This window comes from Trachypithecus francoisi, unplaced genomic scaffold (assembly GCF_009764315.1).
Source record: "Trachypithecus francoisi isolate TF-2019V2 unplaced genomic scaffold, Tfra_2.0 Lachesis_group12, whole genome shotgun sequence".
NCBI lineage: Eukaryota > Metazoa > Chordata > Mammalia > Primates > Cercopithecidae > Trachypithecus > Trachypithecus francoisi.
In genome coordinates, this window is record NW_022681457.1 from 33,466,085 (window position 1) to 33,479,230 (window position 13,146).

The following is a 13,146-nucleotide window of genomic DNA, read 5'->3' on the forward strand; positions in this document are numbered from 1 at the left end:
GAATTGTCATGTACTTTAAGTATTTATGACCTAGGACAGAGTTATAAAGAAATATATTAATGAGTGTAAACTCATTTACTATGCTGGAAATAATTATTATAATATCATCCTCACTATCTTCATTATATGACACCATAGAAAATGAAAAGGCAGAAGTCCTAGATTTCGTACTAAATCACAGAATATCTCCTAGTGAAACTCTAATAAGGGGTATACAAAACTTTACAACTGTGTTCATAATTAATTGTTGTGTATTACCAGTTAGAGAGATCTGAGAACACTGGAAGCTTTCTAAGCAACAGAGGTTGAAAGTAGATTTAAAGGTTGTGTTGGGTGAAACATATTTTAAAACCTCCATATCCATTTAAATGAACCACTCTTGGTCCCTTACATTCATAACATGCTTTGCCTTTAATTGTTCACTGGCCTAAAATTCATCTACTACTTAGCACCTGGTCTTCAACTTTTATTTAGTTGCTTCCACAGTGAGGAGATAATGCATATTTAGATGTATCTACATATTTAGATTCTCTAAAGATAACTTATGTCTCTTGTTAGTTTCATTTTCACCAAAAAATGTAGGCAATTTGACTTGCTCCACACACCTTCCTTCTTCTGAGCCCATCTGTGGGTGTCTTCAGGCCAGGTATGAGTCACCTTCAGTAAGAAAAATCTTAGAATGCATATCCAAACCAGATTCTAATGACCTTCACACAGGCTACCATTTTGGAGTATTCCCCACTGTTTGTATGATAATGAGCAACTGAGTTTGTGAGTGCATGGCATTATTTTCTTTTAATGTGTACATATTTTCTGATGTATAGAAATAAATTATTTTGTTTGTTTAATGAGCGGTCTTCAAAGATAAAACTTTCTTTCAAGAATTCATTATGCTGCCTGCAACATGACCATTAACAAACTGAGAAGCCAGCATCAGGGTGACTAATCTGGATATCATAGGAATCATATAAGCACAGGGTATTTTATTGTATTAAAAGTTTTTATCTAAAAAAAAATCTGTGCAGATGATTTTAGAAAGAATAAATAAAATAGCACCTGAACTAATATTAACTTGCATGACCGTGAGGTCATGATGATATTAAAATCCCTTACAGGATGCATTTGACAGTTATTTTAACTGCAAATACAAGGCATAAACTATTTGGATCTGGACAGTTGCACTGACTCACTGGAATCAATTAAATGCCCTATCGAGCTTTTAAGCTGTAAGAGTCCGTGAAAGACCACAGTGCATACAAATCCATTTGGAGGCCTTCTTTGGGCTGCCAGGGCTAAAAGGTAGATGGAATATTTATTTAATCTGGCTCACAAACACTCACAGATTACTGAAAAACATCACTTCAGCATTTATTGTTACCACGATATTCTGGCACAAAAAACACCTGTTTCCTCAGTCAGGATATGAAATCAAAGCAGTGTTTTATAGGAGAATGCCCTGAATGTCCTCTCATTCATACTCTGAAGTTGTAGGCTCATTACCAAAAACCTTTAAAAGTTGTTACGTATCTATTTAATTATGCACATGATTATGAGATCTATTCTCCAAATATGTTCACTAGGACAAATAAGTAAAATAAAAGTGATGCCAACTCTTTGATGTCCTCTTCAATCCACCTCTCCCCACGGTGACTTCTCATACCTCAAAAATTTACCACAAAGAAGAAACAGTGAAATGTACATTACTGAGTGAATTTTCAAAGATCAAAATTTGATCTTAAAAAATTGTATCACTGATGACTTTGATGATCTTAAAGCAAAATAGATGTTCCTGGGTCTGCTCTGTGGCCAATGTTTGTGTCCCTCCCAAATTCATTCATTAAAAATCTTAACCCCCCAGGTGATACTCTTAGGAGGTGGGGCCTTGGAAAGGTGATTAGAGCATGAAGGGATTAGTGCCCTTATAAAATGGACCCCACGAGCTAGGTCACCTCTTCCACTATGTAAGGACTCAGTGAGAAAGTGTCATCCATGAGAAAACAGGCCCTCTCCAGTGCCTGGATTTTGGACTTCCCAGTCTCCAGAACTGTGAGAAATAAATTTCTATTGATTATAAGCCATCTAGTTTATGGCATTTTGTTATAGCTGCCTGAATGCACTAGGACAGTATGTGTCTTGTTGAAATAACTATTTGCATCCCTAACTCTCTGCCCCTTTCCACTCCTCTACTCATTTCTTGTGATAGTTTTCTTTGCAATCCATCATTATCATTGGTATTTATTTCTTTACTTGTTTATTATCTGTATCTCTTCATAGAACCTAAGTAGAGACCTAGGGTAGGGAAATTGTTTGCTTTATTCAACAGCATATTGCCAGAACCTGAGAGAGGGCCTGATACATACAGTTTATTCAACAAATATTTCATTGTCCTTTCAGGTGCTAAGCTAATACTTTGATGTCTCAGTGAAGAGATCCTATAAAATTATATACCATTACAAGAAAGACATAATATAAATTCTGAGAATACGGTGAATATATAATTATAATTTCAAGGGTCCTGTGTGACTTTTTCATGAATTCTCTGAGTTTAGGGATGAAATATTCCTTCTAAGTCATTTAGAAGCATAATATTTTCTTAGTCCTTTGCCTACTATAGTTTTTGCCATGCAAACCCAGAGAAGTAACTGGACAGTAATCATACACATTTATTTTTAACAGAATGGTCTGTCACATCTTAGGTAGTCCTATGTATGTTGGTCACAGTATTTTTTTTTTTTTTGAATCTTTGTAAATTTAGAATCAAAAGAATTTGTCTCTAATAGTATATATGTGCATATTATTTCTACCTTTTTTTTTCCTTCACAGAGTTGGAGTCTGGGTTAGTTTGGATGAACTATATTTCTGAAGTTTTCCAAACTGCTTGAGTCAACAAGCTAGACATAACTATAAATCTTGGGAGAATTGGCTTTTTTTGCACTCCCATATCTGGTAATGGCTGGCAATATCAAAAGAACATTCTTCCTTTCCCTGGGCTGGCACTTCCCTTTTCAGTCTTGGCCGGCCCCCAAAAAGTGAAAGCAGATCTACATTACATAACAAACCTCCTGGAAAAGGTGTTGTTCTCAAACTGAGATAAGAAATTGTTTCATGCTTTTTTCTCTAAATTGGTTTGCTTGTGGGTTCTTGATGGTTTCATGGTCTGCATCTCACCAGCAACATTATTTTCTCCAACTGATAGACTATGACTGACTTGTCATAGTTTATGACATTTCAGAGATTTCTATGGCTTCTCCCCTCATTCCCTCACTCAGAAATGGTGATAACAGGAAAAAGATACCAAGCATGAGTTTTAAATTCAAACTTGCCAATTTCATGAAATACCTAGTGATAAAATATGCCACAATAACTTAGGGGTAAAGAATATGTATAAGAAAAATGTATCTGTCAAACTTCAGTTCAAACTTTGAATTATGTTGCTTACCTTAGTGTTTTCTCTCATTTAGGATACCTGTACATGAGTTTTTCTCAATCTATTGTGTCTTTCATGGGGTCAGCTATAAAAAAAAACTGGCAAAATAGGCAGTGAACTATTTTAATTCATCCATCCATCCATCTATCTACCCATCCATCCATCCATCCATCCATCCATCCAATAGACATTTATTAAGCACCAACTCGGGGTGACTAATCTTACATCCATCCATCTATCCAATAGACATTTATTAAGCACCAACTCAGGGTGACTAATCTTAAGGAGTCCATGTCTAAAGAGTTAGAAGGATACAACATTTCTAATCACAATGCAGAGTCATTAGTCCTACAAAGACTTACTCCCAAGGTGTATTGGAAACACAGATTTGTAACTCTAAGTCTTCCTTATGGAGACAGAATTGAGGGGATGCTGATATTGGATAAGACTTTTGGAAACAGGTGGAATTTGAACAGAATTTGGTGGTTTAAGACAGTAGTTTGCACACACAGCTAATCATCAGGGATAACCAGATGAGTTTTTCATCATTCTGGGATGGGAGAAAGGTTGATTCAGGATACTGTAGACCAATAGTATGTAGCAAGTTCTATAGATTTTGGAATCGCTGATTTACAGAACACCAGAAAGAACTCTCCTTAAAATTATCTCTCCTATATTTAAAATCTGCACTCTAATTAGGAAGGCCTTTTTTTTTTTTTTTTTGTGATCCTCAGAACATTTATTTGCCTTCAAGGAACTAATGTTAAAATGTAACTATCCCTACAAGAGATAATGACTTATTAACTGGCATCCATTTTCAAACTCACTGAGAACAGCACAGTGGGTGCAGAGGGGCACCATACTGGAAGTAGGGAGATGCAATAGGCAACATTTTACCATTGTGTTCTTTTCCCTTGAAAAGGTCAGGAATGGTTCTAAACGACAGTGATCAAGACGATCAACAATAGAGAGAAGAAAGTAAGACTCTGAGAGGAATGAACCTTACAGGTTATGGAATTATAGAGAAATTAAAGTGGAAATTACTTTCTTCTATTTTCTATTTCTCTCCATCTCCTCTGAACTCTCTAATACATGGATTATGCAAAGGCATAATAATTTGCCAGTAGCAAATAAAAACATACACTTACACATGAAACACACGTGAAGTAGGTCTAGTATACATGAAAATTAAATGTGATAAAACGAACTTTTAAAAGGCTACTGGTTTTAGAGAGCTTAACATTTATGTAATGATTTTAACATTTTTGGTTGCAGGCAAATTTCCCACATACTGTACAAACATTTTATTTTGAAGACAAAAACACAACATGGTTACACAAGAGTTTCAATATTTTGGACTGTAAATATTTTTATTTATTTTTTATTCGTTTTGGCGAGACAATAACTAGCTAGCCTCTGCACATGAGTGTTTATACACCAGAGTTCAAATCCCTGCTGTACCTCAGGCTAGCTTCAGCTTCACTTGCTTGGATGATTCAAAGATATAAAACACTGCTTAAAATCAGGACCATAATAGCAGCTACCCCCTCAGGCAACAACAGCAGCATCAAGAAGACCGAAGTACACTTATAGTCGTGTTGTATATCACAGGGAATCTACAATGCCTGCATAATTCAGTCTCCTCCTTAGTAGAAAATGGTCACAAAATAGGTAGGAAGAACACCGCAATTGAAATACCTTACAGCACACTAACGTGGGTAGCCTAGTGAAGTATAATTCTTAAGGCATCAACTATATAACTTCAAAATCTTCAGTGATGGTAACATTTTATTAAGAATTAATAATGAGGTTTCTTTTTTTTTTCCTGGAAACACTTTGGCAGTATATTTTAAGAACTTAAAAAATTTCTATTCCATTGAGCCAAGGACTCCCCTTCCAGGAATTTATATTAAGGAAAGCAAGTACCTTCTTTCAGTGTAGTTACTATTCCCATAAACCTGGTGGCCAGCTCCATTTGGAAATGTGCCAACCAATACCCTCTGGAATGGCCCAAGTGAACTTTTTTCTTGCCTCATCCTTGGCAGTGAACTATTTTCCATATAAACCAGAGGAAATAGCCCAGCTGTGTCAAACTAGAACCCAGCTGCCTTCTTTGCAAACATTTCCCATAGCTAAAAGCTTGCTTTAGGGTTTTTGAAAACATGAGAGAATCCAATGTCTACCCTTGGAGTCACAGAGTTATAATGTAACACCTGGCTCCTGGTTTCATAAGGTAAGCCTGCTCAGGTTCAGTATACATATTCCTTGTTAGACTCAGGTTTCTCAAAATGTGTTTTAGCAGATTTTTATATCTAAAAGCTGCTCTGGTGTTTTATGCATTTGCGGAGGAGATGTGTCATTTTAGCACCATTAGAAAAATAATTCCTTCTTTGAAATACTCTGATTTCTTTGTTCTTTGTAAATAATATTTATTTTTCTAATCATGAAGATAATATAAATTCACTGAAAAGAATGTAGACAAATACATAAATAGTAAGGAAGAAAAAAGTAGCGTATTAGGTTGTAATATCTAAAACTGCTCTTTAGTTAAAAACAAGTGGATATTGGCAATTTCATATAGTTCAATTTAATATAATGCCACCATTTAACAAGAATTTTGATATATTTTACTTTTTGTCTTTGTGTTCATATGTTTATATAGATCCTAGAGATTTCCGTAAGATCCAATAAGCTCACCAGGGAATTGGTGCTGAAACCTTGGCTGGAAATAAATAGTGTGCCCTTCTCAACACTATTTATAGTGACCCCTTCTCAACACTGTGATCTAGAAAGGGAGTGAGAAGGTAGTTGGATAGGTATTCAAAATAGGACACTGTGGCTTTCTGCCTTTCTTACTGGAAACATGTCTAAAAAATGTTACGCACAGCAAGGGTTAGTATTTTTCGAACATTTACTGTGAGTAATATACTGAGAGACTAATCACTTATTTGGAGGGGGCAGGTGTGGTTTTGTCTTAGGGCAAAGTTCTACATGTCCAGGCCAATTCTTCCTTCCACCCAACCATCTACTTTTGTGATAGCTGGTTCGTGTGGTGGTTCTATCAACACGGCCATACATTTTTAACACTCCACTAAAAATAGGATCTCTCCCCTTCCCTACCTCATATTCAATTGGAGTAGGCTCTTGGCTGCTTCAAACAATAGAGTTGTGGAAGAAATAATGCTATTTGATTTCCAAACTGGGAAAACAAAACAAAACAAAACAAACAAACAAAAAAACATTTGTTTCCTGTACTGTTCTCTGAGAATACTCACTCTTGGAGCTTTGGCCCACTATGGTGTCACCACCTTGGGGCCACCACGCTGGAGAGAACATGTGGAGACACCACATGTGGTCGCCATATGGAGAGACTGTGATAACAGAAACAGAGAGAGAGCAAGCCTGGGAAGCACTTCAGCTCATCTAAGCCCTGACTGCCTAAGTCATCCCAGTGAGGCCTCAAATATCCTGTCTAAATTGCACAAATTGCAGTCTTCTGAGTAAAACAAATAATTGTAGTTGTTAAAAGCAACCACTTTTGGGCACAGTGTTTAAAAGAATAAAGAAAACTGGAGAACTTATGTGACTTCACAACTTATCTTAAAGCTACTACAAACCCAGTGTGGTGTTGGTATCAAATAGACAATGGAACAAAATAGAGACTCCAGAAATAGATGATACAACTTCCCATGACGGTCAAGTTCCTGATTACTTATGTTAAAAACAAAAATACCTAATGTTATGGATAAGTAACATACATGAGTAATGTGAGTCAAGACAAAGTATACATACATATTGTGATAGATGGGGCCAGTAGAGAGCACTTGTCTAAAGAGAGCGGCTACCACTGATAATTTCCATCCTAAAAATAGAAAAGTCTAGGCTTGCTAGATCTTAAGACCTGAAATTTTAAATTTTTTTATACCTTCCAATCTCATCAAAATATCTGTGGATTAACCTGGCACTAACCCAAATGACACCTTTATAGGAATTAGAAAAACATGAAGACATTTTATCATTACATGTTGGACAATTTTCTTGATATAAAAGTCTACATGGTTTATGAAAGGAAAGAGTGCCTGCAGATTTGTGTGTGTACAAAATTTCATCATATGCTGAAAGCCCTGCATGGTCTGGATTCGGCTAGAGAGCCACAATCTTGCCATCTTTGCCTCACATCTTGGCAAGGCCTTCAGACTATTTTGGCTTTGAAAGACTCAAGGAATTCATTTTCACATTATGTTGTTGGTTTTATTATAAAAGTTGTACATGATCACACTAGTGTGTGGTTTCTCACCTGTCACGAACTAACCATGATTATATTTACAGAGTAACTGCCTTAGAAAGGTCTAGAGTCTTGCCTTAGAAAACATTCTGAGAATAGGTTTTAACCAGAAACTTAATGAGAAAACCATGATTCATGTTAATATTCTGCTTGCAAAAAAATAATTAGCATCTATACTTTTAACTCTCATGTTACCTTATCGACTTTTCACAAAAAGAACCCTTTCCTTAGTTTTTAAAAAATAATACAAACAAAGGTTATCATGCAGTTATGTGCCAAGAGATAGTAGAGTCCTATGGTTACATGTGACAGTTCTCTCTGAAATTGGATTAAAAGATAATTTGCCATGTGTTGGCCCCTAGATCATTAGTCACAGTGGTCTAAGTGCATTCTCTTATAATTCAATATCAAAGACATTGCTTTTACGGCATTAACTATATTATATTCAAAATTATATAAATTATTGAAATGCTATGCCTACTGCCAAGATATAAGACAGTTCACATGGAAAAAAAGGTTGTGTTCTAAATTATTCATTAGAAAAAAAGGCAGTCTTTTGACAGAAATTGTTTTATACTGGGGCTAGCTTCTGGGACTTATATTTAAATATAAATCACAACAACCCAAAATTTCAGATATTCTTAATTCTCTTTAACGCCTTGATTTCCAGCAAGAGGATTAAATGTTATATATTATCTTAGATCTACAGTTAGATATGTATTGTATTGAATACATGTGCGTGTGTGGGGGTGTGTGTGTGTGTGTGTCTAGTAACATCATTATGTGCCTTTGTTTATACTGAGACATGATAATAATGGGGAAAGTCTAATTATAGGAAGGTTAATCTCAGAAGATCTCTCTCTTACAGATTTATATATTATTCATTTGGTTAGAAAATGTTTATCATTTGCTATGCACCAGGGACTGAGATAGGTGCTATTGATTTAAAATGTAATAAAAGAGTTGTTTTCCAGTAGCTTATATGTTATGGAAGAAAATAAACATTAAAATAGATTAAAAATACAATTATATCAAGTTATATGAGAAACATATACATAAAATATGTATATCTAAGGAAAATTCACCCAACTCAAATAAAGATAGAAAGATGGCAATGGCAATACAAAGATTTTTTTGGAATATATTGTAACTATCCAAATGGACAAAAACATTCCAGGTTGAGTTATACACATATGAAGACTGGATAAGATGAGGGCCCATTCGGAGACCCTGTATTCATCCTTGTGGCTGTAATTGAACTACTTAGCTAGTCACACCTAAAATTATTTCCTTTATTCACTTTCAAGATATGAACAAATGTATCTTTTTGTAGATATTTCTGGAGAAGCCAGATGAATGCGGGAACTATTTTATATTGGTCTCTGAGTAGTTTACAAGATCATAATTAGTACACAGTAAGTGCTCAGAATGTGTTTAATGGGAATATTTTTGTCAACTCTAAATGTTCCTTGTTTGGAGATTTAGTCTTTAACACATTCATGTAAAAAGTAATTCTCCCTCATATTAATTACTACTTTTCGAGGAACAGAAATACTTTGCCACATCTCCCTTTTGACTAAAAATATTCATATATTGAAAGTGAACTAGTCTCTTGGGTATTACGTAAGGAACACTAACATGCTTTAGCTTCTCTCAAGTACTAAGTGTGTAACATATGTTCATACCCCAGATAAAAAGTATCATGTATTTTTATTTTTGTTTTCTTGATGCTATCTGATTCTGTTTTTAGAAACTTTAAAAAAATGTGGTTAAGACTGAAAAGTGTATTTTCTTGGGCACTCGTGCTTTGTAGCTACCTCTCCAACCTTCTGAACTTCCTTGTTTTGAACACTCCAGTCTCATCACTTGATAAATCCACCAAAAATAAGCCAAACCAACCCCTTCTTGTTTCCGAAAGGTGGAAAACCGAAATATACTGGTAAAAAGTTAGTTATTTTATTCTGTATTTTTGCATATGCCTGTCATTAAAACCTTTTATTCACAGATATTACTATAGTGGAAGGATGGAAAAGTATAAATTATATCTCAATATTTGGTTTTTAAGGGTTGAGGGGAATGAACATCAGGGATTAGCTATGTCAAAAATAACCCAATTTACCTTTTGAGTAGGTTAATTACTTACCAAGAAAGAAAATTATATGAACATATTGAGTGTTTGACAATTGTTGACAGTTTAAGCAATAAAATAGAGTAGTGTGGACAAGTTGCTCACATAGGCTGACAGAGACCTAACTGGTTACGCCACTACAACTTGTATTGGTGGTGGATTCACGTCTATATGGAAGGAGAATGTCAGCAGTGCTCAATAAGAATCTGTATTTGGCTGTTTTGTTTTCTCAATTTTAAATAACTTGGATGGATCTCTGGGAGACACGTTTACTGATAAAACTATACCAGAGGTCAGGTGTTCAGTTTCAGTCATTACAACGTGCTAGTGACACACAGATGTTATTTTGCCATTAGAGGCCAGACAGAATAGTAAAGTGCATAAATGCAGTACTATGTTAGGACACTGATGATGGAACCAGGAGTGTTTACATAAATATAAAAAATGTAAGGAAGGAGAAGAATGTTTGCATTTGCTTGTGAATTTGTTCTCAGTTGATCTAGTAGAAAAAATAAATAAATATGGTAGACTTTAGGTGATTATAATAAAATATCTTAAACAAGAAGTCTCCTAACAATAAAAGAGACTATTTTATGAGAATATAAGTTCCTTGTCATCAGAAGGTTTCCAGAGACTATGGAAGAACAGTAGGATTAGAAATGGGATTACTACACTGAATGGATGCTTGAGTCAAACAATACTGTTGGGATTTTTCAACTGTGCATTCTTTGAGTATTTGCTGCAATACATACCTTTGTGTATGAGGAAGTAAACTCAAGGAAAATGTCATTAGAGGGCCTGGTTTTTAGCAACTGAAAAATGAGATCTGAGGGAGGTAAGTGATGAACAAAAAGCATTTGTTGTTCAGGACTGGCAATAGGACTGGTAGACAACTGCGGAAAAGGAGGAGAAAAATAAGAGGGGAGGCAACAAAAATGTAGATAAAATGAACAAGTCCATAAGAGGAGAGAAATGGAATTTCTTCTTACATTTCATGTATAGTTTTTCCCTTTCTTGAAGTATTTTTAAACAAAACTGTATAAATACAAAGTATGCACCAACAATGTCAACGTCGGGTGCGCTTGTGGAAGGTAAAGGTTGGATTTTCAGGAATTTTGTGAGTTGCATTTTAAACATATTCATTATTTAAATTAAATCATATTAAAGTTAAATTATATTAAAAGCAAAAATTTTAGAAACTCAAAATGTCACTTTCTCAATATTTTATTACATTTTACTGCTATGTGTTATCTTGGATTATTTGCATGTATTGAATCTATATGGTAGAAATGGTCTGCTACTGCATATCTCTCCTCAACTTTGTATTTAGTGATATCAATCTGAAAGTGGCCACAGTGGCAGTATTTACAGCATGGAAATTGGCAAATGCTATAAATTATGGCTTTTCTTTTGAGATATTTATCAGCAGCCTACCAACCTTTACCTATACAGAAGATACATTTAAAGTTATTCATTTCATAAATACTGAAATATTTCATAATAATAGAATATTTCATAGTGTTCCCATCAGATATTGAGACCATGAAGAGGAATCAAAGGCAGGTCTTGCCCTAAAAAAGTCTAGAATGTAGTTAAGAGAGAAAATGAGAACATCAGTAACTATAAAGTGGAACATCCTAAGAGTCATAAGAAAGGTTCAGAGAAAAAGATCATGGTACTTCAGGTGAGAGAATGACTAACTTTAACTGGAAGTAGGTAGAAGAGGGGCAGGTGGAGAGGAGAATCAGAAAATACTTGATGAGAAGAAATTTGAACTTGGCTTTGAATAAAGGAACAAATGTGGACTTGGGAGGATGAATAGAGAATTGTGAGATCAGCATTTGGAAATAAACAGTTATGTAAACATATAGGACATATTTGCCGATCAGGCAGTTTAGCTTTACAGCTAAACTTGGTAGAAACAAGATTAAAATGTTAGGATGAGAATAAATTATAGAGCACTTTGAGTTAAAACATTGCTAAAATAATGGACACAAAAACAAACATGTAGTAAATGGCTAGTTAGTGTATTCCCTCTGAGAGCCTGAAGTTTCAAAGGCCTAAATCAGTTCTTGTTTAATTCTTGGAATGGAAAGAACATTTGATTAATATCTTTGTGGGAGGGAAAAAAGAGACTACTTTTTGCAATTGGAAAACTCCACGGCTGGTTTTATATTGGTTTCTCTCTCTATGATATGAATATCCTATCAAGTGTTTATACCTAAGTAAATTTTTATGAGTTTGTCTGCATTACAGAAGTCACAGTGTATGCATCCAGACTGATTTGTTAGTATAAATAGATGGAAATATGTTTCTCAGTTGATGAGTAACATAAGAGTCCTTCTCATCCTGTTTCGCCAAACAGCTAAACCCACACACTTTCTTCCACACTTCCTCTTTTTTTCCCACATTTATCTCTGTATTGTTTTTAATCCCCAGAGATAGGATGACCACCTGCCTTTCCAACATATTGCAAAAACAACAGTGACTATGGTTGTTTTTTTCTAGTTATTTTATTGAAAAATAAAAATGTACCAAATGGCAGCAGAGTCACCAGCTGATAAGGTTTTTGTGTATATAACACTGTGCTTTTGATAGGGAGTTGGCAATACTGTTCTAGGATTTTAATATCAAACTGTTTCCATCAGGCTGGAAGCTGTAACACTCAAATGGTACCTTCAGGAATTGAGTTGTATGCTTGCTACTGTAAGGTACTTTTTGAAACGGGACGTTAAACACAATTTATAGAAGAAAAAAGAATTTTTCTTAAGTAGTAGAGAAATATCTTATTTATTTCTAGGTGTTGCAAAGTGGCTAATTGATTACCAAGCTCACTTTCCTCTTCTTGGCATACAACTAAATTATGATTCCCAGATAAAGTTACTTATGATTGAGTTTTAAGCAGTGGAATATGAGAAGTGTGTGCTCTTTCCAGGATTGGCTCACATAAACCTCCCAGGAGTTATCCTCCTTGCTATTTCCTTAGAAATTGGAAATCACATATTGAAGATGGCATAAATGCGAAGTAAAACAGAACTAGTCTCTAGAGAATATGGGCTGCCTGTAGGAACAATTGATTGGGATTTTTTTTTTTTTTTTTTTTTTAGACGGAGTCTCGATCTGGAGTGCAGTGGTGCGATCTTGGCTCACTGCAACCTCTGCCTCCCGGGTTCAAGCGATTCTTCTATCTCAGGCACCTGAGTAGCTAGGACAACAGGTGCCTGACACCACACCCGGCTAATTTTTTTTGTGTGTGTATTTTTAGTAGAGATGGGATTTCATGATATTGGCCAGGCTAGTCTTGAA

The 13,146-nt window shown here is 35.1% G+C and overlaps 1 protein-coding gene across 1 annotated transcript in view; it reads right to left on the reverse strand.

Annotated features, from left to right (window-relative positions):
- NEGR1 (neuronal growth regulator 1) overlaps positions 1-13,146 on the reverse strand; it is an 892,690-nt gene that overhangs the window by 392,247 nt on the left and 487,297 nt on the right. The gene's annotated exons all lie outside the window — the stretch shown is intronic.